Raw genomic sequence first — 26,579 nt, 5'->3', positions numbered from 1 at the left:
TAGTTCCTTTGTCCATTCATTGATTGGGTTTTGTTTTTATTTTTAGTGTTTTTTGAGTTCTTTGTATATCCTGAAAATTAATGCTCTATTTGAGGAGCAGGTAGCAAAGATTTTCTCCCATTCTTTAGGTTTTTTTTCTCTTCATGTTCTTGATTGTTTCCTTTGCTGTGAAGAAAATTTTTAGTTTGATAATATCCCATTTTTTTGATTCTTGATTTTACTTCTTATGCTTTAGGACTCTGGTTGAACAAGTCAGTTTGTAAGCCGACATGATGGAAAGTTGGGATTACATATTCTTCTAGTAGGCCCTTTAAGATCTCTGGTCTAATCCCGAGGTCCTCGATCCACTTTGAATTGAGTTCGTGCACAGTGAGAGGAGTTAAATTTTATTCTGCTACATATAGATTTCCTTTCCCGGCATAATTTGTTGAAGAGGCTATCTTTTCTCTAATGTTTATGCCACTTTTGTGCAGTGTGAGATAACTGTATTTATGTGGGTTTGTCTCTGTTATCTATGCTGTTCCATTGGTCTTCAATTCTGTTTTTGTGCCAATATCATGTTGTTTTTGTTACTCTAGCTCTGTAGTATAATTTAAGTTCTAGTTTTGTGATGCCTCCTGCTTTACTTTTCTTGCTAAGGATTGCTTGGCTATTCTGGGTCTCTTATTTTTCCAAATGAATTTCATAACTGTTTTTTTCCCTATTTCTATTAAGAAAATCATCAGAAACTTAATAGGAATTGCATTAAATCTATATAGCACTTTTGTTAGTAAGACCATTTTGGCAATATTAATTCTGCCTATCCGAGAACATGGAGATCTTTCTAAGACCTTCTTCAATTTTTTTAAGTGTTCTGTAATTTTTATTGTAGAGGTCTTTCACCTCTTTTGTTAGATGGATTCCCAATTTTTTTTTTTGAGGCTGTTGTAAATGGGGTAGTTTCTATAATTTCTCTTTCAGTTGATTTATCACTGATGTATAGGTATACAACTGATTGATGGGTGCTTATTTTATATCCTGCTACTTTACCAAATTCATTTATGAATTCTAGAAGTTTTCTAGTGGAGTTTTTGGGCCTTCTAAATACTAAATATAGAATCGTGTTGTTGGCAACTAGGTATAGTTTGAGTTCTTCTTTTCCTATTCGTATCCCTTTAATTTATTTCTTCTGGCTAGAGTTTCCAGACTGTGTTGAATAGAAGTGTTGAAAGAGGGCAAACCTGTCTTGTTCCAGTTTTTAGAGGGAATGCTTTGAATTTTTTTCCATTTAGAATGATGTTGGTCTTGGATTTAGCATAGGTAGCTTTTACAATGTTGAGGTGTTTCTACTATCCCTAGTTTTTCTAGTGTTTTGAACATGAATGGATCCTAAATTTTGTATGGTTTTTTGGTATTTATTGAGATAATCATGTGGTTCTTGTTTTTAAATCTATTGATGTAATGAATTATATTTATTCATTTCCATATTTTGAACCAACCTTACATCCCTGGGATGAACCCTACTTGATCATGGTTCACTGTCTTTTTAATATGTTTTTATATGTGATTTACCAGTATTTTATTAAGAATTTTTTGCATCTATGTTCATAAGAGATATTGGTCTGAAGTTTTCTTTCCTTAATTTGTCTTTGTCGGAGTTTGGTATCAGGGAGATACTAGCTTCATAGCATGAGTTTCTTTTCTATTTCATGGAATAATTAGGAGAGAATTGGTGTTAGGCCTTCTTTGAAGGTCTGATAGAACTTGGCCGAGAATCCATCTAGTCCTGGGGTTTTCTTTGTTGGTAGAATTTTGATGATAGGCTTTGTTTAAATTTTCTATGTCCTCCTGATTCAATTTGTGTAGGTCGTATGTCTTTAGAAATTTGTTGATCTTCAATATTTTCTGTTTTATTAGAGTATAAATTTTCAAAATAGTTTATGATTTTCATCTGTATTTCAGTAGTATTCATCATGATATTTCCTTTTTCATCATTAATTTTAGTAATTTATGTTTTCTCTCTTTTTCTTCATTAGTTTGGATAAGGGTTTTTCAATTTTCTTTTTTCAAAGAACCAACTTTTTGTTATATCAATATTTTGGATTTTTTTTGCTTCAATTTCATTTATTTCAGCTCTGATTTTAATTGTATCCTGTCTTCTGTTTTTGGTGTTGGTTTGTTCTTTTTCTAGGGCTTTGGGACTTTGAGATGTAATGTTAGATTATTTACTTGGTGACTTTCTAACCTTTTAATGAATGAGCTCAGTGCATTGAACTTGTCTCTTAGAACTGCCTTCATAGTGTCCCAAAGATTTTGATATGTTGTATGGCTATTCTCATATACTTCTAAGTATTTTTTATTTCATCCCTGATTTCTTCTGCTATTCATTGGTCATTCAAAAGCTTATGGTATAGTCTCCAGGTGTTATAGTAGCTTCTATTTTTGTTTTATCATTGATTTCTAATTTCATTCCATTAGGATCTGGTTTTTGTATTTGCTAAGGGTTGCTTTGTGGCCTAAGGTATGGTCTATTTTAGAGAAGGATCCACTTTATCTGATATGAGAATAAAAACCACTGCTTGTTTATGAGATCCACGTGAGTGATATATTTTTTCCCATCCTTTCACCTTTAGTCTCTGGGTGTTTTTGCCTATGAAGTGAGTCTCTTGAGACAGCATATTGTTGGGTCTTGTTTTTTAATCCAATCTGCCAGTCTGTGTCTTTTGATTGATGAGGTTAGGCCATTTACATTCAATGTTATTATTGAGAAATGGTTTTTATTCTGTGTCATTTTGATTTATTTCTGGTTTTAAATTTGAATTAGTTTCTTCTTTGATTGACTATTCTTCTGGTGTCCTTCCTCCCTTTGCTGGTTTTCACTTTTATTTTTTATTTCTTCCTCATGAAATATTTTATCAAGTATGTTTTATAGTATAGGCTTTTCTAGTTGTGAATTCTTTTAACTTTTGTTTATCATGGAAGGTTTTTATTTCATCATCAATTCTGAAGCTTAATTTTGTTGGGTATAGTATTCTTGGCTGGCATCCATTTTCTTTCAGAGCTTGATATATATTATTCCAAGACAGAACTTCCAAGAAATATGGGATAACATGAAAAGACCAAATTTAATATTTATTTTGATGAAGTCTCAGAGATATAATACAAAGGAATGCACAATCTTTTTTTTTAAATTTATTTTTATTGTAAACAAATGGGATACATGTTGTTGTTTCTGTTTGTACATGGATTAACAGCTTACCATTTGCGTAATCATACATTCACATAGGGTAAGGAGGTTTGATTCATTCTGTTATTTTTCCTTCCCCCCCACCTCTCCCACCCCTCTTTTCTCTCTATACAGTCCCTCCTTCCTCCATTCTTGCCCCCCTCCCACCCCCCATTATGTGTCATCATCCGCTTATCAGTGAGATCATTCGTCTTTTGGATTTTTGAGATTGGCTTATCTCACTTAGCATGATATTCTCCAATTTCATCCATTTGCCTGCAAATGCCACAATTTTATTATTCTTTATAGCTGAGTAATATTCCATTGTATATATATACCACAGTTTCTTTATCTATTCATCAATTGAAGGATATCTAGGTTGGTTCCACAGTCTGGCTATTGTGAATTGAGCAGCTACGAACATTGTCAATGTCTTCAGTAGTTTCTATTTTGTTGGAATACAGATTTTCAAAGTAGCTTCTCATTATGCTCTGTATCTCAGTGATGTCTGTCGTGATATTTTTCATCACGAATTTTAGTAATTCGAGTTTTCTCTCTCCTTCTCTCTGTTAGTGTGGCTAAGGGTTTGTCTATTTTGTTTACTTTCTCAAAGAACCAACTTTTTGTTTTGTCAATTTTTTGAATTGTTTCTTTCGTTTCAATTTCATTGATTTCAGCTCTGATTTTAATTATTTCTTGTCTTTTACTACTTTTGCAGTTATTCTGCTCTTCTTTTTCCTAGGGCTTTGAGCTGTAATGTTAGGTCATTTAGTTGTTGACTTTTCATTCTTTTCTGGAATGCGCTCCATGCAATGAATTTTCCTCTTAGTACCGCTTTCATAGTGTCCCAGAGATTTTGATATGTTCTATCGTCATTCTCATTGACCTCTAAGAATTTTTTTATTTCCTCCCTGATGTTTTTTGTTATCCATGTTTCATTCAATAGCATATTAATTAGTCTCCAGGTGTTGGAGTAATTTCTGTTTTTTATTTTGTCATTGATTTCTACTCTCAGTCCATTATGATCTGATAGAACACAAGGCAGTATCTCTATTTTTTGCATTTCCTAAGGGCTGCTTTGTGGCATAACATATGGTCTATTTTCAAGAAGGTTCCATGTGCTGCTGAGAAGAAAGTGAATCCACTTGTTGATGGATGGAATATTCTATATATGTCCATTAAGTCTAGGTTATTGATTGTGTTATTAAGTTCTATGGTTTCTTTGGTTGGTTTTTGTTTGGAAGATCTATCTAGTGGTGACAGCGGTGCGTTAAAGTCACCCAGAATTATTGTGTTGTGGTCTATGTGATTCCTGAAATTGAGAAGGATTTGTTTGATGTACAGGGATGCACCATTGTTTGGGGCATAAATATTTACTATCATTATGTCTTCCTGATTTATGGTTCCCTTAAGCAGTATGAAATGTCCTTCTTTATCCCTTCTGACTACCTTTGGCTTGAAGTCCACTTTATCTGATATAAGGATGGAAACCCCCACTTTTTTACTGAGTCCATGTGCGTGGTAGGTTTTTCCCCATCCTTTCACCTTCAGTCTGTGGATGTCTTTTTCTATGAGATGTGTCTCTTGCAGGCAGCATATTGTTGGGTCTTTCTTTTTAATCCATTCTGCCAGTCTATGTCTTTTGATTGACGAGTTTAGGCCATTAATGTTCAGGGTTATTATTGAGATATGATTTGTATTCCCAGTCATTTGGCTTATTTTTGGTTTTTAAGTTGGCTTGGTTTCTCCTTTGAGTGGTTTTTCTCTAAGGTAGTTCCTCCCTTTGCTGACCTCCATCGTTGTTTTTCATTTCCTCCTCATGGAATATTTTGTTGAGAACATTTTGTAGCGCAGGCTTTCTATTTGTAAATTCTTTTAACTTTTGTTTGTCATGGAAGGATTTTATTTCATCTTCAAATCTGAAGGTTAGATTTGTTGGGTATAGGATTCTTGGTTGGCAACCATGTTCTTTCAGAGCTTGAAATATGTTGTTCCAGGCCCTTCTAGCTTTTAGAGTCTGGGTTGAGAAGTCTGCTGCTATCCGTATTGGTCTCCCCCTATATGTAATCTGATGCTTTTCTCTCACAGCCTTCAAAATTCTGTCTTTATTTTGAATGTTAGGCATTTTCATTATAATGTGCCTTGGTGTGAATCTGTTGTGATTTTGTGCATTTGATGTTCTGTAAACCTCTTGTATTTGATTTTCCATTCTTCAAGTTTGGGAAATTTTCTGATATTATTTCATTGAATAGGTTGTTCATTCTTTTGGTTTGTATCTCTGTGCCTTCCTCAATCCCAATAATTCTTAAATTTGGTCTTTTCATGATGTCCCATAGTTCTTGGAGATTCTGTTCATGATTTCTTACCATCTTCTCTGTTTGGGCAACTTTATTTTCAAGATTAAGTATTTTGTCTTCATTGTCTGAGGTTCTGTCTTCCAAGTGATCTAGTCTTTTGGTGATGCTTTCCATTGAGTGTTTTTATTTGGTTTATTGTTTCCTTCATTTCAAGGATTTCCGTCTGGTTTTTTTTTGAGAATCTCTATCTCTTTGTTGAAATGATCTTTTGCTTCCTGCAGTTGCTCTTTCAGCTATTGGTATTATCATTCATTGCCTGCATTTGCTCTCTTATCTCATCCTTTGCTTCGCGAATCATCTTAATCATGTATAATCTGAAGTCCTTTTCTGACATTTCTTCTAACATACTGTCATTGGATTCTATTAATATAGAATCTAGATTTGTTTGGATCATTTTCTTCCCTTGTTTTTTCATGTTGTTCATGTATCTTCCCCTCTAGCAGTTCAGATCTGGGGTATTGCTGATTTGCCCCTGTAGACTTATAGTGGCCCTATAGGTTTCCAAAACCCTTTGTTTAAGGGGAGATCAATATTAGCAGTGCCCAATTCAGACACTATGCAGTCCTAGACCAAATAGCCCCTAATGGGACAATAACAAAATTGTCATAATAAACAGAATGAGTTCAAATATTATTTTCAGTAAAACAAACAGGTTTGCAATAAGGTCTGCAGTTTCAAATGGAGGACAAAGAGGATGCAGAGGGATGTAGAATGTGGCTCTTAATGGGATAAGAAAAGAATATACAGAAGTTTTTGATCATAGAAAGGGTGAGAGTGTAATCAAAAGAAATTGGATGTTAGCACGCAAAAAAGGGAGAAAAAGACTCTGAGGGAACAGGTAAACAAAAGGAAAAGAGAGCAAGAAAAGTAAAGAAATAAAAACTTAAACTTTTTCAATAAGGAGAAAAAAGATAATCTACAGTATAACAGTCATATAGTAATGAAACCTCCCCGAGTTCAGTAGCCTGATGCATGAGAGGTACCTGACAATGAACTTTAAGCCTCCAGCAGGCGTCTGAGGATGGGGTTTGCCCCACCTAAAGATCGGAGCTAAGGCTTCCAGGATTATCCAAGATGGCCACTCTGGCTTCGAAACGTGTTGGCAAATGGGGAGCTGCAGCTCAGGGTGTGGCCATGGTCAGCAGGAGGTCCTGGAGGCGGGATGCGTTAGTCAGGCAGGAGTCCTGGAGGTCGGGTGTGTTTGGTGTGGTTGTGGGATCCTGGAGGTCAGTTGCAATCAGTCGGTCTGGGATCCCAGTGATAGGGCGCAGTCAGTTGGTCTGGGGGTCCTGGCAGCAGGGAGCAGTCAGTGGATGTGAAGGCCCCAGAGGCAGGGAGTAATCAGTTGGACTGAGGAATCCTGGAGATGGGGCTCAGTCAGTCCGGCCAGGGGTCCTAAGGGGCCTGGCTATTGTCTCAAAATGGCGGCAGCCACGTGTAATCAAACCTGCAGGTACTGTAACAGTGAACTTCCAGGCAACAGCAGGCAGCTGGTGCTCCACTGGTGGTCGGCAATCAGTTTGCTGACTGTTGTCGGACGATTGGGAGGTTATCCTTGTGCGTTGGGTGATGGATAGGAGTAAGGCAGGCGATGGACAGGCGAGAGGCAGGCAAATGGTGGATGATAGGCGCCTGACAGTCCACAATCTTTTAAATTAAATAATATTGTAAAATTTCCTCAGAAAATGAATGAAATGGAAAATAAGATATAGGAGGCTTACAGAACCCCAAATATACAAAATTATAACAGATTTATACCAAGGCACATTCTTAAGAAAATTCCCTACAGAATAAGGATAGAATTTGAAGGATTCCATAGAAAAATGACCGGCTACATTTAGAGGGAAACCAGTCTGGATGCCAGCTAATTTCTCAACCCATACCCTCAAAACTAGAAAGTCTTGGAATAATATATATCAAGCTCTGAAAGAAAATGGATGCCAGCCAAGAATACTATACCCAACAAAATTAAGCTTCAGAATTGATGATGAAATAAAAACCTTCCATGATAAACAAAAGTTAAAAGAATTCACAACTAGAAAGCCTATACTATAAAACATACTTGATAAAATATTTCATGAGGAAGAAATAAAAAATAAAATTGAAAACCAGCAAAGGGAGGAATGACACCAGAAGAACAGTCAATCAAAGAAGAAACTAATTCAAATTTAAAACCAGAAATAAATGATGTTCTGTTCATGGTCTCTTAACATCTTTTTTCCATGGTGAATTTTATTTTCACGATTATATATTTTGTCTTTGTTGCCTGAAACTCAGTCTTCCAAGGGACCTAACCTGTTGGTGATGCTTTCCACTTAATTTTTAATTTGGTTTATTGATTTCTTCATTTTGAGGATTTCTACCTAATTTTTTTCAAATTCTCTATTTCTGTATTGAAGTGACATTTTACTTAATGTATTTTCTCCTTGATTTCACTCCTTACATTGTCCTTTACCTTGCAGATCAGTTTAACTATGCACATTCTAAACTCCTTCTCTGACATTTCTTCCACTATGGTGTTGATGGATTCTGTTATTGAAGTAAGTTGGTTTGTTTGGGGTGATTTGTTCCCTTGCTTTTTTCATAGTTTGTGTGTCTACCCATCTAACAGTATGAATCTGAGGCAGTAGAGTTTCTACCTGTAGACTTAGAGTGTCTCTGAAGGATTCCAGTAACTCACTGTTTAGGGGGAGACAAATAATAACAACTAGCAATGCAAACATTACACAGCATTAAACCAAATAGTTCCTATTTACAGTGTTGTCACAATAAACAGAAATTATATGATCAGTGATTGCCTACAATAAAAATAGTAAGTTTGCAGAAATATTTACAATTTCAAATGGTGCACACAGAGAGAACAGATGTGGTATATGATGTGATGATTATGAGAGAGGAGGAGAGAATATAGAGGTAAAAAATTAAAGGAAGTGTGAAAGAGGGAACAACAGAGATTGGCTGTTAGTGGAATAAATGAGAGAAAGTGAATCAAGGGAAATAGGTGAGAGAAAAATATATATAAAGTAAAAATTTTAAAAATTAAAATTAAAAGAATAGCAAACAAAATTGAATATACTATCAAACATCCTAGTCCTTAAAAACTGATCCATGAAAAGTAACTGGTTTCAAAAATGCTAGAAATGAGAAGAAAAACAAATAGGAATATGTATAACTGTCCATGAATCATTAAGGTCCCAATTAAGCAGAGAAAAGAAAAAGGAAAAAAAATAAGGTCTGGATGAAAAGTTAAAGAATTGGAGTTCAAAAGATTCTCAGCTTCCCTTCTTAGCAGTGTTAGGTTGGGTCATGTGGAGTATGATGCTTGCTCTGCTCTCAGGGTGGGGTTGGTAGGGTGAGAGAGGCAGGGTTTAGACTTAGGTATGTTCCAGGCTCTTTGCTGAATGCCAGTTGATCTGGAGATTTTAAATCAGTGCACCTAGGGACCAGCAATTGCCAGTCCATGCTGTGGAAGATTGTACCCCAGAGGTCTCCTCTGGTTTTCACTTGTGTGGCAGAGAAGCCAATTTTTAGTTCACTATTTCACCTGTGGACTGTACATTTTCTGGTCTCAGGTTCAGTCTCCAAACGTAATCCTCCGTACTTTCAAATTCCTGGCCAGGTACATCTCTCCCAGCCAGTCCTGCAAGCAGCTATATTGGAGGGGAATGAGGAGGGGGAGAGCTGGGTGGGTTTCCATGACCAGTTGTCCTTGCGTAAACCTTTCTCCACATTTAATTTTCTCCCGGTCATTTATGTACACTCTATGTTGTGCAGTGTGCATTTGCCATGTCTGTAGTTTGGGCCAAATTTGGGTTTGCCAAATGAGCTTCAAGATAACACAGAAGAGGATGGAGAGAGAGAGGTTTCCAGATATCAGAATAGAAGAGGTCAGATTTGGGTTTGCCAGGAGTCAGCTCCCTCAGCTATTGCCCCCTGCACTGTGGCTGAAAAATGGTTCCTTTCTCTGTCCTACACACATTGCCAGGAGAGATGGGGTTTGTATTCTTTAGTTGGGCAGTGTCTTTAATCTCTAAACTCTTCTTTCCCAGACATGCTGCAGTTCTTTTAAAAATGTGGGTTCCTTTAATTCCATTATCCCTCTACTGTGCTTGTGGAGGAACTACTCTGGCTGATGTCTCCGGCTGTGATAGCCACTGTGGCACTGGGGATTCTTCCTTATTATATCCAACCTCCTGAGCCCTTGATCTGCTTTGAGTGTCTGATATTAAATTCCAGTATGGTCTTCCATTTTTTTTCATTCACTCACCTTGTTTAACAGTTGCTTGTCTGCTTTCTTGTTTTTACACTACAGAACAGCCGGGAAAGTGACCTTCTGTATTCTGTCACCTTGATACCCTGATAGCCCTCCACTTTTTTCATGGGGGGATTGATCTGGTTGGTTCTGCTGATGGTGGTGGCAGTGGCAGCAGCAATAGATAGCAGTGGCATTTATTACTTATTTTATTATATCCAACTTCCCAAGTCGCTAATCTACTTTGAGTTCCAGAATTAATTCCCACTGAAGCCCCACCCCCACACCTTTTTTTCCCTACCCACCTTACTGAGAACCTACCTATTTGCTTTCTTGGTTTCACACCACAGAGCAGCCAGGAAAGTGACTTCCTCTATCTGCCATCTGGAAACCTTTCTCTCTCCATCTACTTCTGTGTTCTCTTGAAGCTCATTGAGTTTTAAAACAGCTGTTTTAAGATTTCCATCTGCCCATGTTGGTTACTGTATGGTCAATTTCTAGCACTGCATTTTGACTGCTAGGTTGGGTCATGGTTCTCTGACAGTTTTGATGCTTATTGGTGTGCAACATTTGTGCACATTGAAGGATTAAGTATTTATTTCAGTCTTATAATTTCATTTTATTTGTGCTTTTCTTTCCAAAATCTAAGTAAGTGGCTTCTTTTCTCTGAACCCATAGTCACTTCTGTTGTTTTGGCACTAAATGGCACCCTAAATCCAGGTTTGCCACCAGTGCAATGTTGGTATGTCATCACTGTTTCAGCACTAGAGGGCGATACAAGCTCAGATGTATCCCAAACCCACAGCTGACGTACTGTAGAGCATGAATCAATGGAGCATGTAAAAAAGATAGTCCATCTTCCCAAGTGCTTTCCTGGGCTGAGGGAAGACCCAGAATCCTCATCCATAGGCACTGGTCTGTGGTCAGGTATATTAGAGAGACCAACCCCAGGGTCCTATGCTACGACCTATTGCTTGCCTCCCTTTTCTTGCCCAAGTGGAACTTTAGTCTTTCTATGTTGTGCTGCCTGGGAGTTAGGGGAGAAATGAGGCAGGCAGTCCCATGGCCACCATAGCTATAATGCTGGGTCAACTCACGAGTCTATAACACACTATGGGAGGGACAAGGCCCACACTACTGAGGGCTATCTACTGCTGAGGTGGACTCATGGCCGAGGATGGATGCAACTAACAACAGGCCACACTAACTGAAATTGAAGTCTGGGGCTATTCCAGAGGCTCTTGTTTGTTGGCACTGGTTTGGAGGCCAACATGATTTGCCCCTTTGTGAGGTTTTACTAGACTGGGATTGATTTCCAAGTCAAAGTCTGTGGTTACTACTCTTCCTACTGCTGGTGAATGGGTTAACCTGAAAGGTTGGTGAAGGTGGTTCATTGACTTCCAAGGTTGACACTAAGATGGGTTATACCTGAGTCTCACTGTTATGGTTTGGATATGAGGTGCCCCCCCCCAAACTGGTAATGCAGATATATTCAGAAGTAAAATGATTAAATTGTGAGAGCTATAACCTAATCAGTCCATCCTAGTTCAAGTGGATTGACTGGGTGGTAACTGTAGGCAGGTGGGGTGTGGCTAGAGGAGGTAGGTCACTGGGGGCATGCCCTGGAAGGGTACATTTGCTCTGAAGCCTCCGTCCTTCCTTTCTCTCTCTCTCTCTGTCCGTGTCTCTCTCTCTCTCTCTCCCTCTGCCTCCATCCCTCCCTACTTCTTGACTCCACCCTGAGCTGAGCAGCTTTCCTCCACTGGACTCTTTCCCCATGATGTGCTGCCTCACCTTGGGCCCAGAGCAGTGAAGTCAGCCATCTATGAACTGAGACCTCTGGAACTGTGAGCTCCAAATAAACTTTTCCTCCTCTAAGTTGTTTTTGCCAGGTGTTTTGTTCACTGTGATATAAAAGTTGTCTAAAAGACTCATAGCTACAAGGATCTGCACAGTCTCAGAGGTATACCCAGGTCCATGTTGCAGTAGGCAACGATGATTCAAAACAAGTATCTGTCTCACTCAGGTTCAGGTATCCACCTGATACTGGGTCAAGTCGGGAGACTCACTCTGTAAGCTCTGGCCTGGGTGTAGGAGACTTTGGTTTCTATCTGGTGCTAAGTCTCACTGTGATGGGGCCTGACACTGAGCTTCAAAGCTGAGTTCTGTACTGACTTCCATGCCTTGCTCCCCAGTGGGCAGAATCTTGCTTCTCCCTCTGTTGCCTGAGGTTGGGGGATGGGTGATGGAGACAGTCCTATGGTTGCCTGGCTAACATGGATTCAGAGGTTTAACCCATGAGTACTGGCCTGGGAGCAGGGGTTGTGGGATTTTGCCTAGCACTAGGTTTCAAATCTAAGACCCCAAAGTGGGAGGTGTCTTCTGTCTAGGCTGCATGTTGCATGGAGTTGGGTTAGGGGTGATGCAGACAACTCTTTTCTTCTGGTCTTCTTTAATGTGTATTTCCATATTATTATACTCAAACCAGGCACTATGGTCTCTCACTTAACTTTCTTAGTTCTTATGAAGGTAGTTTGGTATGTGACTGGCTGTACAAATTAGTGTATTTGAAGAGAGATGATCACTCGTGGATCTTAGCCACCATCTTGCTCTACTTTTCCATTCAATAAAATGGAATTGGTGTTCAGATGGGATGAACCAAGGAGGTTGATTTCAAAGACAGAAAAGCTGAAAAAAGCAGAAGCAGAACAAAATGAACAAAATTAAGATTGGTCACTTCAAAGTTAATTTTCTTTTAAGGCATGGATGGGGACATAGAACAATAGAAAAATAGCTGTTTTTTTTTTTTTTCTAAACACTGAGTTACTTTAGATCACTTCTTTTGTGTAAGGATTAAAGCTAAGGGAACTTTATTATCATGCCAACTAAAACTAGCTTGTTTGGGAGAATTGGCTATCTTTCATGGCTCCTCATTTCTTGGAAGGTCTGATAAAAAGTTGTGGTTTGATGACGTGGAACTTTAATATAGGTTACTCCATTTTGATTTTTAGTCTGGTTTGTTGGGACCCAGTGTAGGATCTTAGTCCAAAACAGTAGCTTCCTATAAATTTTGTTTACCAGTTCAGATTTGGACAAGTCTGGCTAGGTGCCTCTGGTGTACCAAGAGAAGTTGAATGGGCAGGTATATAGGGGAGAGATCTGGGTTAATGGATTAATATTAGAAAAATAGGTTATAGCCAATAATTAAAACCCAGGGGTGAGGTATTTAGGGAGACAGTTTAAATTTAGAAAGGAAAGAAGGGGGAGGGAGGTTAGTATAGAACCTTGGCGGTAACTTCAACAGTTATGAGCTGATGGAAGAAGTAAGCAAAAACGTATAAATTACAGTGGCATAAAGATCAAAGGGAAAGCAAGAGGCTATAGTGGTAGAAGATGAGGGAAAAGAGTGTTACCAGGAGGGCCCTATAGGCAACTAAACAGAATGCTACTCAGTGGTTAAGGCCAAGAGCAAAAAATGCATAGCATTTGGTAACATAAAGACCAGTATTCCAGTGCAAAAGCTATATAGGAATGAGTTAGGGAGTCTTATAGTTTATATCTGAATATCCTCGAAAGGCCAATATGTTGAACACTTGGTTCTAAGGGCAGTAATGTTCAGAAGTGAAGCTTTTGAGAAATGATTGGGTCATGGAGACTCTGATCTCATCAATGGATTAATCTGCTGGTGGGGCCATAATTGAATGGACTAATGGGAAATGGTACAGAGTATTGAAGGTGGGGCCTAGTAGGAGGATGTTTGTCACTGGGGGTGTTGCTGGAAGGGTATATTTTGTCCTTGGTGTGTGTGTACATATATATGTATATTTCTCTGTTCTCTGAGCTACCATGAGCTGAGCAGTATTCCTGCCACACACTTCTGCCATGTTGTTCTGCCTTACCTCAGACTCTGAGTAATGGAGCTGATGGACCTTGGACTGAAACCTCTGAAACGATGTGCTCAAATAATTCTTTTCTCCTCTAAGCGAGGTCAAGAGGAAGAGATAAGGCTAGGCAGATAAGGAAATGGGACTCTGGACGACTTCCTGAGTAGCAGATCACAAGCACCAGCTGTGGAGGCTTTTGCTGAGAAACTTGGAAAAGTTCACTTTAAAATTGAGACATGTGACCTGAAGTCCACAGCCTCTCCAAAGAAGGAAAAATGCAGCATTTTGGCTGCCCATGAAGATCCTATCATGCTGTGGCCCCCTAGCTACCAACATGTGGCAGCCTCCACCTTGGGATACCAGACAGGGCCTGGAGACAGCCCCGCATACCACTGCCTGCCACAGTGCAGCATCTCTGAAGAGGCTGCCCAATGTCACTGCGTGGCCTGCCCTTGCTGCCACATCTCTGAAGTGGCCGCCTCCATCTTGGAATACTTCCAACGCCATGGTTACCTCTGCTACTGCCATCACCATCTTTAGTTGGGGCAATGTCTATTTTGGGACACCAGTTGGAGGCTAGAAACCCAATATCAAGGTATCTGCAGGTTAGCTGCTGCCACCACCACCAACTGAGGATGTGGCTGCTTTCATCTAGGGATAACAGCCAGAGCTTGAAAGAACATCACCAAGGTCCCTGCAGGTTTGGTTACATCTGAGGTATCCCTGCTAGGTGTGCTAATAGCCACCATCTTGCTGCAGAGGCAGGAGAGAGCTTTGCAAGGGATTGCTAGATTGGAAGAGGGTGTGAGGGCATCTTGATCCCAGCTCACCCAGCCACCAGCCCGGTAGCCACTGGGATGCCTGAGACAATTCTGGCAGCACTTGCTGGGGTCCGACATCAGCCTAGTCCACAACTTCTTCCCCAGTATAGCATCCACTGGCTACCTGGTCTCATCAGTTTGGCAATCAACAGGGCCCTCTGGTCCCTCAATCCTCAGTCTCTCAACCAACCCCTAGCCACCAACACAGCCCAGTGCTTGCAACCATGCAACTGGCCCGCAGTTCTCAACACTCACAGATCTGCCCAATACAGAGCAAATTTCCTCGACAGGCACACAGGTCCTGGCACTCAGCCCCCAGGACCTCTGGGGAGAGTTTCCTGATTGGGAAGGTGAAAGGGTGGGGGCAGGAGAAATACAATTTAGAGACTAAAGTAGAGGCCAGGAATTATGGGAGCCACAAGTGAGGTAAGGTACTAAGACCAGGCTACTGCATCACACAATTTGACCCCAAAGGAGAATCCTAGGGTTCAGTCTTCCAGTGGGACTGGCAATTGCTATACCCCATCTCCAGAAGTCCCACCTCCAAGAGTAATCCTTTCACCTTAGTAACTGTCACAATCCTGAGGGTGGAGTTACCAGTAAACTCCAGACAACCCCATCTATCAGATGAGAAGGGAAGCAGAGAAGATATTGAACTTCAACAGAAACCATTGTTCAATTTTCTTTCAAGACTCTTCTTTTTTTTACCCTTCTTTTTCTTTCTTTCTTCCTTTTTTTTTCTTTTTCTTTTTTCATTGCATGCTCTCACATCCCCAACATTTTTGAAATCAAGTACTTTTCATGCATCAGGCTACTGAGGACTGGGAGGTTTGAATAGTGTATTACAATTTGGTTGTAGATTCTTTTATTTTTTTTACCTGTTTTTTCTTTCCTTTTCTAGTTTTTACTCACTCAATTTTCCTCTTATTTATCTATTTCCTTGGAGTCTTTCTCTCTTTTCTCCTACTAACAACCAACTTCTTTTGATTCCTTTTTCACTCTTCTTGTTATCTGACACTTCTATATTCTCACCTCTTACCTCATTAACCTCACATCCTGTACTCCTTTCCCATTCTCTGTCCACCATAAGAAATTATAGACCTTATTGCAAACTAATGTTTATGATGTAGATAATAATTGAACACATCATCTCTGTTTATTGTGACAAAACTGTTAATGTCTTAACAGAGACTATTTGGTTTAAGGCTGCATATTATATGCATTGGGTGCTGTTAATATAACTAGAAATCTACAGGGTGTAAACTGTAATACCTCAGATCCACACTGCTAGAGGGGAAGACACATGAACAACATGAAAAAACAAGGAAAGAAAGCACACAAAACAAACCAAGAAGCTATATTGCTAGAATCCATTGACAGCACAGTAGAAGAAATGTCAGAGAAGGAGTTCAGAATATACACAATCAAAATGATCTGTGAAGTAAAGGATGAAACGAGAGCAAATGCAGGCAACAAAAGATCAATAAAGAGTTAAAAGAGCAAATGCTGGAAGCAAAAGATTATTTCAACAAAGAGAGATTCTGAAAACAAACAAACAGAAATCCACGAAATGAAGGAAATAATAAACCAAATTAAAAGCCCAATAGAAAGCATCACCAACAGACTAGATCACTTGGAAGACAGAACCTCAGACAATGATGACAAAATATTTAATCTTGAAAATAAAGTTGACCACACAGAGAAGATGGTAAGAAATCATGAACAGAACCTCTAAGAAATATGGGATAGCATGAAAAGATCAAATTTAAGAGTTACTGGGCTAGAGGAAGGCACAGAGATACAAACCAAAGGAATAAACAATCTATTCAATGAAATAATATCAGAAAATTTCCCAAACCTGAAGAATGGAATGGAAAATCAAATATAAGAAGCTTATGGGATACCAAATGTACAAAATTACAACAGATCCATACCAAGACACTTTATAATGAAAATGTCCAGCATACATTATAAGGATAGAATTATAAAGGCTGCAGGAGAGAAGTATCAGATTACACACAGGGTGAAACCAATTCAGATATCAGCAGATTTCTTAATCAAGACCCTAAAAGCCAGAAGATCCTGGAACAACATATACCAAGCTCTGAAACAAAATGGATGCCTACAAAGAATCTTATGTCCAGCAAAACTTCAGATTTGATGATGAAATAAAAACATTCCATGATAAAAAAAAGAAGAATTTACAAATAGAAAGCCTCCATTACAGAACATTCTCAGCAGAATATTCCATGAGGAGGAAATGAAAAATAACAATGAAAGTCAGCAAAGGGGGGAACTACACTAAAGGAAAAGCTAATTAAAGGAGAAATTATCTCAAGTTAAAAAGCAGAAATAAGCCAAAATGACTGGAAATACAAATCATATCTCAATAGTTACCCTGAATGTTAATGGCCTAAACTCAGTAACCAAAAGACATAGAGTGGCAGATTGAATTATAAAAAAGACCCAACAATATGCTGCTTTCAAGAGACTCATCTCATAAAAAAAAAGACATCCGCAGGCTGAAGGTGAAAGGATAAGAAAAAACATATCACCCACATGAAATGTGTAAAGAGCAGGGGTTTCCATCCTCATATCAGATAAAGTGGACTTCAAGCCAAAGTTATGCAGAAGAGATAAAGAAGTACATTTCATACTGCTTAAGGGAACCATACATCAACAAGACATAACAATTGTAAATACTTATGCCCTGAACAATGGAGCATCTATGTATGTCAAACAAACACTTCTCAATTTCAGGAATCAGATAGACCACAACACAACAACCTGGGTGACTTTAACACACCTCTGTCACCACTGGCTAAATCTTCCAAACAAACATTAAACAAAGAAACTATAGAACTCAATAACACAATGAATAATTTAGACTAACAGACATATATAGAATATTTAATCCATCATTGTCTGAATACACTTTCTTCTCAGCAGCACATGGATCCTTCTCTAAAATAGACCATACCTTAGGCCACAAAGCAATTCTTAGCAAAAACAAAAAGAATAGATAATACCTTGCATTCTATCAGATCATAATGGAATGAAATTATAAATCAATGATACAATAAAAAACAGAAGCTGCAATACCTGGAGACTAAATAATACACTAATGAATGATGCATGGATACCAGAAAACATCAGGGAGGAGATAAAAATAAATTCTTAGGAGTAAATGAGAGTACTGACAAATCATAACAAAATCTCTGGGACACTATAAAAGTAGTACTAAGAGGAAAGTTCATTGCATTGAGCTCATTCATTAAAAAAATAAAAAGTCAACAAATAAATGACCTAGCATTAATGTCTCAAAGCCCTAGAAAAAGAAGAACAAATCAACACCAAAAGCAGTAGAAGACAGGAAATCATCAAAATCAGAGCTGAAATCAATGAAAATGAAACAAAAGAAACAATTAAAAAAGCTGACAAAACGAAAAGTTGATTATTTGAAAAAATAAACAAAATTGATAAACCCTTAGCCACACTAACAAAGAGAAGGAGAAAGAAAACAAATGACTAAAATTCATGATGAGAAAGGAAATATCATAACGGACATTATTGAAATACAAAACATAATTAGAAGCTATTTTGAAAATCTATACTCCAACAAAATAGAAAATCTTGAAGACATCAACAAATTTCTAGAGACATATGATCTACCCAAACTGAATCAGGAAAACATAAACAATCTAAACACATCAATTTCAAGCAATGAAATGAAGATGCCATCAAAAGCCTTCCAACCAAGAGAAGCCCAGGACCAGATGGATTCTAGCCAAATTCTACAAGACCTTTGAAGAAGAACTAATACTTATATTACTCAAAGTATTCCATGAAATAGAAAAGGAGGGAACCCTTCCAAATTCATTCTATGAAGCTAGTATCACCCTGATACCAAAACCAGAAAAAGACACATCAAGGAAAGAAAACTTCAGACTAATATCCCTGCTGAACATAGATGCAAAAAGTATTAACAAAATTCTGGCAAATAGCATACAAAAACGTAAAAAGATAGTACACCACAATCAAGTGGGGTTCATCCCAGGGATGCAAGTTTGGTTCAACATACGGAAATCAATAAATGTAATTCACCACATCAATAGACTTAAAGAATCATATGATCATCTCAATAGATGCAGAAAAGGCATTTGACAAAATATAGCACCCTTCATCTTCAAAACACTAGGAAAAATAGGGATAGTAGGATCATATCTCAAAGTTGTAAAAGAAAGCTATGCTAAGCCCAAGGTCAACATCATTCTAAATGCAGAAAAATTGAAAGCATTCCCTCTAAAACCTGGAACAAGACAGAAATACCCTCTCTTACCACTTCTATTTAACATAGCCCTTGAAACTCTAGCCAGAGCAATTAGACAAAAGAAATTAAAGGAATACAAATAGGAAAAGAAGAACCCAAACTATCACTATTTACTGATGACATGATTCTCTATTTAGAAGACCCAAAAAATTCTACCAAAAAACTTCTAGAATAAATGATTCAGCAAAGTAGCAGGATATAAAGTCAACACCCATAAATCTAATGCATTTCTATTCATAAGTGATAAATCCTCTGAGAGAGAAATTAGGAAAACTATCCCATTCACAATGACTTAAAAAAAAAACATTAGGAAACAATATTACAAAGAGGTGAAAGATCTCAATAATGAAAACCTAGAACACTAAAGAAAGGAATTAAAGAAAACCTTAGAAGATGAAAAGATCTCCCATGTTCTTGGATAGGTAAAATCAATATTGTCAAAATGGCCATACACCAAAAGCATTATACAGATTCACTGCAATTCCAATTAAAATTTCAACATCTTTCCTCATAGAAATAGAGAAAGCAATCATGAAATTCATCTGGAAAAATAAGAGACCAAAATAACCAAAACAATACTTAGCAAGAAGAGTGAAGCAGGAGGCATAACAATACTGTACTACAAAGCAATAGTAACAAAAATGGCATGATATTGGCACAAAAATAGACAGGTAGACCAATGGTACAGAATAGAAGACACAGAGACAAACTCCCATAGATACAGTTATTTCATACTAAACCAAGGGGCCAAAAATATACAATGGACAAAAGATAGCTTCTTAAACAAATGGTGCTGGGAAAACTGAAAATTCATATGCAGCAAAATGAAATTAAACCCATATCTCATCTTGCACAAAATTCAACTCAAAATGGATCAAGGATCTAGGAATTAGACCAGATACAATGCACCAAATAGAAGAAAAAGTGGGCCCAAATCTTCCCAATGGGGCTTAGGACCAGACTTCCTTAACAAGATTCCTAAAGTGCAAGAAATAAAAGCAAGAATCAATAAATGGGATGGATTCAAACTAAAAAGTTTTTTCTCAGCAAAGGAAACAATCAATAACATGAAGAGAGAGCCTAGAGAGTAGGAAAAAATCTTATTCAGATAGAGCACTAATCTCCAGGATTTATAAAGAACTCAAAAACTTAACACCAAAAATACAAATAACCCAGTCAATAAATGGGCTAAGGAATGGAGCAGACACTTCACAGAAGTGTCAACAAATCCATGAAAAATCAATCAACAAATATATGAAAAAATGTTCACATCTCTAGCAATTAGAGAAATGCAAATCAAAACTACACTGATATTTTATCTCACTCCAATCAGAATGACCATTATCAAGAATACAAGCGACAGTAAATGTTGGTGAGGGTGTGGGGAAAAAGGCACACTCATACATTGCTGGTTGAATGGCAAATTGGTGCAACAGTATGGAAATTCCTCAGAACACTTGGAATGGAACCACCATTTGACCTAGCTATTTCACTCCTCAGTCTATACCCAAAAGACTTAAAATTACCATACTACACTGACACAGCTACATCAATGTTTATAGCAGCTCAATTCACAATAGCTAAATTGTGGAACCAACCTAGATGTCCTTCAATAGATGAATGGATAAAGAAACTGTGGCATATATACACAGTGGAATATTACTCAGTCTTAATGAAGAATAAAATTATGGCATTTGCAGGTAAATGGATGGAGTTGGAGAATATCATGTTAAGTGAGATAAGCCAATCCCCCAAATCAAAGACCAAATGTTTTCTCTCATAAGTGGATGCTAATACATAACAGGGGTGGGGGCACGAGGATAAGGCAAGAATGGAGGAACTTTGGATTGGGAACAGGGGAATGAGGGCAAGGGAATGGGTAGGGGAGTGAGAAAGATGGTTAGGGTTAGGGTTAAAAAGAAAAATGCCTGATGAATATTTTGATTGGACTACAGGCTGCATGAAACCCTCATGGACACTGAGTACTTCACCCAGAATTGGGTCAGGGTCTGACTTCCTTAAACCTATAGATCCATATAAACCCTAGACAATAGCCATTGACTGAAAACCCTCTAAGTTTCCTTCCCAACCATAGGAATTTTGCTTCACTTTGCTTTAATAAAAATTTTTTTTTGATACTGGGAATTTAATCCAGAGGCGCTTTACCTCTGAGCTACATCCCCAGCCATTTTAAATTTTTATTTTGAGACAGGGTTTCACTAGGTTGCTTAGGGCCTTGCAAAGTTGCTGAGTCTGGCCTTGAATTTGCAATCCTACTATCCTAGCCTCCTGAGTTGCTGGGATTACAGGCATGTGCCACTGTGCCTGACTTTTGCTTTAATAAATTCTTATACTTTGCTTTTGCATTTTTCTGTCTGTGAATCTCATTCTTTGAATCCACAAGACAAAGAATCCACCTGACTTCATGCTCTGTGTTACGTTATGTTGTTTTTCTCAGGTATTTGTTATAGCAACAAAAATCTGACAAATGCAGGGCATGAGAAAAATTGAGAGAACATCACAATTCCTTCAAGAAGTTTGCTTCCTCTGAACTGTCTGTGCTTTGCTGCTTTTCCAATTGTGATGACATTGATGTCATTGTTTTATGTGATCTCTATGTCTGTGTATGTGGAAGATACAGTTATTTATGTTGAGATTATTTGTTAAACATTAGTACTACTGAGCCATTTAAAAAAGTTTTTTGTCTACAGTTTAACTTTATGTAGTCTTTGGTTCACATTAGATTTATTTTTATATAGTTAAATTAATTTTTTTCCTCATGACTCTTCCAGTGCACTTTCACTTAGAAATTACATAAATATTCATCTTTATATTATTTCTTTTTTATATTATTTCTTAAACATTTAGGGTTGTATTGAAAACTTAAAAATAATTTTGTATTTCTTTTGACATGTAAGTTTAAGGTTTGGGGTGCTTTGTTTTACTATGCTGTTGGTGGAGTAGCAAACAATAAAGCTAGTCTTGGGATATTATAGTTAATATTTTAACCAACTGGCTCTGCTACCTCATCGTAGGGAGAATGCTCTTACTGATCAAGATAAAATTTCAGTTAAACATAAGACTTATTTAATTAGTTGTTTGTAGATTTTCAGCCTCTGTGCTAATATTGTATGTTCCCTTTATATTATATAAAATTTTATTTCTACATTCCCAGTTTACTGTGCTTCCCAGAATTACACCATGTGACTGCCACCCTCAAAGACATTCTCATGAGGATCAGAAGTTCCAAAACAATACTCACATGACAGGAAATGCTCGGTGGATGGCTTATTGAGGGAGTCAGTGGAATAAGAAAGCTCTCATTTCAAAATTCAAGAGTTTCCAGAATCCTTTGAATAGTAACTATACTTTAAAACCAAATAGTCTGTCTCTTTAATATGTAATAGAGCAATTGCATATTTAAGACACTTCAGGAAAGGAAACCCAGAGGTTTTGTCATCCTCAAGTCTGAGGAGCACAGATCTAACTCCTCCTTCATTCATAGGTTGGCAGTGAGATTTTTGGAAATCACACTCAGTTTGCTATGATAACTAATTTAAAATTAAACATTTTATATCAGTTTTTAAAGGATATATTATAAAATTTACTTTAATGCAAAATTAAAAATTTAGAACATAGGCAGATTCCTTCAAACTTTTTACTGTTTAACAGTCTGTATACTTCTGCAGTAAACAGTGGGATTTGTCAGCATATTAAAAAATGGAAGAGAAAGCTCAAGACTGCCATGAAGGAGAAGAGAGAGAGTTGCCAGGGACAAAATATATGCCTCCAGTGTCCTATTTCTTCCAGCCACACCCTACCTGCCTATAGTTATCACAGTATTTCTTTCAAATTATTAATCTCTTAAATGGATTAATTCACTGATGAGGTTACAGCTCTCATCATCTAATCATAAGCTTCTGTGGGACACCTCATATCCAAATTATAACATAATTTTACATATCACCATCATTTATTTTCTTATTTCCTTTTAGACTTATTTATTGATAGTGTTTCTCCCTCCACCTAGGTGGAATATCTAGAAGGTAAAGTTTCTCCATTTAGAGCTGTATGTTCAGATTATAGAAAAACAAGATATTTTCCATTAGTCAGTGAGTAAATGTGGACCCCTTCCTTCTATGTCTGCTGTACCGGAGTAATTTGTAGGAGAATACTGCTCTTTTTGGATATCATATTGCAACACTTCATTCTTTACACAGTCTTCACATTAAATTTTAGTACAGCCAGATTACAGTACCTATACTCTTAGTGACTCAGGATACTGAGTCAGGAGAATTGCAAGTTTGGAACCAGTCTTGGCACCTTAACAGGACTCCAGAAACTTAGGGAGACCCTGTCTCAAAACAAAAATTAAAAAGGACTGAGGATGTAGCTCAGTGGTGAAATGCTCCTGGGTTCAATCCCTAGTACCCCCCTAAAATTAGTACAAATCCTACTATTAATGTGTGCATGGGGAGGTTAGAATCATTCCATGTGTGATCTCATTTTTCTTATTGAAAAACTGAAGGAAACTGTTCATTTTAATGTACTATACATTCTTTAGCATGTCAGAGCACATGGTCACACGCAGGTTGGCATTCTTCTCAGACCAGCAGTGATGCCCAAGACCCTGTATTCCTTCTCTTTATGACTAAAATCTTCCACAATATGATGATTGGGGTTATGCTGATTTGTTACTAGACACTAAGAACTGCACATCTGCTACAGGATCAGGGCTTTCCTCATGTCTGGCTGTTGGGAGGAATGGGGAAGGGGCTCAGCATGGAGCTGCTGGTATATCTCTTCTCTTTCCTGACCTTTCTCTTTCAGGGACCTGAGAGCAGAAAAGAGAGAAATGAGACAGAATGTCTGAGGAAGGAGATAAGATCCCGCAAGAAGCTAGAGGACAGAAGGAGCTCAGCCAAGGAAGAACACCAAGAGGCATCCATGGCCCCCCTGGTTGAAAAAGGGTCCAAATAGTCCTTTATTTCTACATCACCATGACAGATGCCACTGGGTGTTTTGAGCCCAGTTTACCATTTCAGGAGGGCAGGATGGCAGCCATAAAAGGGCATCCCAGATGCTGAGTGACAGAGGTGGGCGGTTGGAACGGGGGCTCCTCAAGACGACTTGCGTCACCCTCCAACTGCTTGTGGCATCTTACTCAAGTGTAATCTGCTTTCTTGCCTTTTCATGGGAATAAAAGAATAAAAGGTATTTTAATAGAATAAAGTAATTTCTGAAAATGCAAAAGAAGATTTTAACAAGCTACCCACACACCTTCACCAACTCTTCTTCCATGACAACCTTGCAATTCATCTTAAATAAAAGTCATTGGTGTGACTCTTCAGGTTTACTTCCTTTTAGAAGTAATTATGTAAGTATGTCTAATGGCCATCATTTAAGGAGAACTGGTAATTAGCATGCCAAGTGTTACCATGAATGCTTTAATGTATTACCTAAAATAATCTTTTCCACTCTGAAGTGGGACCTTGTGTTAGTCAGGGTTCTCCAGAGAGACAGGATATATCGAGTGAACTATCTGAGATGAATGTATTTGGGGAATTGGCTCACATGATTACAGAGGCTGAGAAGTTCCATGATGGACTGTCTGCGAGCTGGAGAACCAGGGAAGTGAGTACTGTGGCTCAGGCCATGTCCAAAGGCCTCAGAAACAGGGAAGCTGCTGGTGGAACTTCTCACTTTTTGTGCCAAGGCTGAAGTCATGAGAACCTGTGGACGGGGGTTTGTGCAGGTCTCTGATGCCACAAGCTGGAGAACCTGGAGTTCTGGTGTCAAAGGGCTTGAGAAGAAGGATGTCCCAGCTAGAGAGAGATTGCTTTTCCTTTGCCTTTTTGTTCTATTTGGGCCTTCAGCCAATTGGATGGTGCCCACTCACATTGGGTGAGGGCAGATCCTCCTCCCCACTCAGTCCAGTGACTTAAATGCCAATACCCTCCAGAAACACCTGCACAGGTACACCCAGAAGTAATGCTTTATCAGATATCTAGGTGTCATCTAATCTAATCAGGTAGACACCAAATGTTAACCATCACAGACCTATTCTCTTCACGTTCTGCTTGAGGAAACTTCAGTCTGGAAAAGTTCTGTAGCTTGCTGAGATGGTGGCAAAGTTAGGGCCAGAGGCATTTATTGTGTTGCTAGAGCTCATGCTCCTCACATGAGGCAAAACCTCCATTTCCCATTAGAAATAGGCCATCAGTCTGCATGTGCATAATGTTCATGTGAATGATGGGATGTTAGTGAGGAAATCAGGGATAGGGTAGGTTACAATTTTGAATACATGGGTGAAGACCGATCACTTCAGGTCAACTTTATGCTCTGGGTCTTAGCTTTGTGAGACCATATTCTATCACTACATTTTCTCTGGAAAAATGGAGATCGAAACTCTAATACTTTCTCCATTTATTCTTTGCCTCTGTCTTGGATCTTCAAATGCCCATGGACAACTAGGTCTCCATTTTGTGAAGAAAAAATCTCCCACATATACTACTCAAAACTAATACTGTAATCGATTGCTACTGTGAGACACCAGCATTACATAGAGAATGGGAAAAAAACAAAGGGAAAATTAGTGCAAGAAAAGTAAAATATCAATCATCTTGGTTGGTATTTTAATTTTCATATACCTGCATTCATTCTGGATTGATATTTCCATGTGACCTTTCTAACACATTCTTATGGTTTTTCATACATATAATGAAAGATGAGTGCAGTCTGTGATATGGTGACTTTTGTCTGTCTATTGCCACTACCAATTGCCTTCCTCTCTGTGCAGAAATCATGGGTAAGAGAGTTGTTTTCCTGCTCTGCTTTTGAGTACTTTGCAGTCTTTCCAGTCAAGTTTGAAATTTGGTGACAGTTTGCTCTTCTACTTGGTCCTTATAGAGGCCCGGAGAGGTGGCCCACCCATTGGGAAAGTTAGAAACCTAGTTTGGTCTAGTGGACAACTGACTGAGTCAGTAGCCACTTCCTATGTCAACCTGAATACTGTAGATTTTTCCCATTTGTAGACTCATGATGAAGTACATGAAAAAAATCATACTTAGGAATTTTATAAATGTTTCATCAAACTGGAATGAAGTCATTTTCAACATACATTCAAGGCCATAGTATGTAGAGGTGAGAAGACTCCCTGAAAATGAATTCTTTGTGTATCATAAAATAATACCTCTTATAATAAAAATATTAAGAAAAAAATAAAATTTAAATTTTGTTAGTCTAGTTATTCAGAGATAAATGTGATAAATACCGTGGTGTATGTCTTTTCAAAATGTCATTTATGTGTTCATGTGTAAATACATAAAACACTCTTTTTCATTTATGGTCTCTTTTTTCAGTTATGGTCTCTTTTCATTGAATAATATATGATTAGCATATTTTAAGATCAATAAATTAGTTTGTTGCATAACTTTAATGTTTTTTTTTCCAATAGCCTTTAAATACATCAGGCTTCTTGCATCATAAAAATCTTTCCTCAATGTATCAATAGATACCATCCTTGATATTCAATAGGTACCACCTTAGCTATATTCCTTTCATAGAAAACTTCTTGAGGAGTTATCTACATTACCCCTTCAATTGTAAGTCTGTGCAATGTGACTTCTAGTCTCCTACTGCAGAAACTGTTTTCAAAGTCACTCATGACCTCCTTTACTATCAAATTCTGTGAGAACACCACTACTTACTTTGCTTGACTTTCTGGACAC

General features: G+C 38.0%; 1 long non-coding RNA gene across 1 annotated transcript in view; it reads left to right on the top strand.

Annotated features, from left to right (window-relative positions):
* LOC124992990 (uncharacterized) overlaps positions 1 to 26,130 on the top strand; it is a 59,810-nt gene extending 33,680 nt beyond the window's left edge. Inside the window, exon 3 of the long non-coding RNA XR_007110222.1 lies at positions 23,680 to 26,130. This is a non-coding gene — a long non-coding RNA (uncharacterized LOC124992990). The remainder of the gene's footprint in view (positions 1 to 23,679) is intronic.
* The last annotated feature ends 449 nt before the right edge of the window (positions 26,131 to 26,579 follow it).

This window comes from Sciurus carolinensis, chromosome 9, assembly GCF_902686445.1.
Source record: "Sciurus carolinensis chromosome 9, mSciCar1.2, whole genome shotgun sequence".
Classification (NCBI taxonomy): Eukaryota; Metazoa; Chordata; class Mammalia; order Rodentia; family Sciuridae; genus Sciurus; species Sciurus carolinensis.
Note: the sequence above shows the minus strand (reverse complement) of the source record. Positions and strands in the feature narration are given on the sequence as shown.